This window comes from Vespula pensylvanica, chromosome 1, assembly GCF_014466175.1.
Source record: "Vespula pensylvanica isolate Volc-1 chromosome 1, ASM1446617v1, whole genome shotgun sequence".
In the NCBI taxonomy this organism is placed as follows: Eukaryota; Metazoa; Arthropoda; class Insecta; order Hymenoptera; family Vespidae; genus Vespula; species Vespula pensylvanica.
This window is the reverse complement of record NC_057685.1, coordinates 15,518,330-15,519,637: the sequence shown is the minus strand read 5'-3', so window position 1 is coordinate 15,519,637 and position 1,308 is coordinate 15,518,330.

Below are 1,308 nucleotides of genomic sequence, written 5' to 3'. Positions count from 1 at the left end.
TTCGCGTACGGAAGCAAGGAGACATACCCTTCCTGCATATAATAAAGATTATATACAGAGAGGCTCCTTCAAATTCCGTGTAAAAATCCCGCGATGATAGGTCCGGCGATCACCTAACTTGAAACAGAAAAAGAATAAAAGAAAAAGAGGTAATTATATGCAAAAATAATATGCAATATTATATGCAAAAAGCTATTTATATATAAATATACAGTTAAAATCAAAATACAATTAAACAATAATATTAATAATTAAAAAATAAATTAATGATTAAATAAAATAACAAAAATAAATATATTTATTATATATTATTAAATATATAATTAAAACTTCCCTGTAAAAATGTAATTTCACGATCATCGATCCCTCGATGATCGGCCTCTAGATGATTTGTTTCTAGATGATCTGTCTCTATATGATCGGTCTCTAGATGATCTAACCTGAAACAGAAAAAGAATGAAAGAAGAAGAGAAAAGGGGAAAGAACAGAAGAAAAGAAAAAGAGAAACGAATAAAAGAAACACGGAACGTTCCACGGAGAAAGATAGAACTCAAAACAATGAATAAGCATCTCCAACACTTCACTAGACAAAAATCAGAGTAGCATAAATGAGTTTAATTTTTTCCTAGCGAGAGAACGAAACCCGCCTAAGGCCCACACCCGAGGGCCCCTCCCAAGGGTCCCACCCAAGAGAAGTTAAAATAATTAATCAAATAATTGTTTCGATTATTATATGAATATTGAATTAATAGAAGTGTATATAATAAATAAGAATGTAGAGTAATTCAATAAATAAATTTCACGAAAAACGGTCACTTTATGATTTGTCCCTCGATAATTGATCTCTCCATCATCTAACATAAAACAGAAAAAGAATAAAAGAAGAAGAGTTTATGAGAATTATTATAAATAATAATTAATAAAAGTGAATAAAAATAAATAGGAACGACGGCGATAGAAAAGTTTTCCGTACGTTTCTCTACAAAATTATATTAGAATATTGCTACATTTAATTTATCTATCTCCCGAAATATGATTAACACTGGAAAATATAATTAATTTAACGTCTAGCTGGAATTAGAAGGAAGAGATTTTCGAAAAACATTGAAATATGCAGCCATTCGCCCGGTAGTACTTGCGTTCTAACTAAATTATATTCTAACTAAATAATATTGTTATAAATTTTAGATAATATATATATATAATTCAATTCTAAATTTTTGATATAATTTAGAAATAGATTTTAATATGTCACAAGTACTACCGACCCAGGTCCCACCGCTTGGAGGTTGCTGCATCTGGGGACCC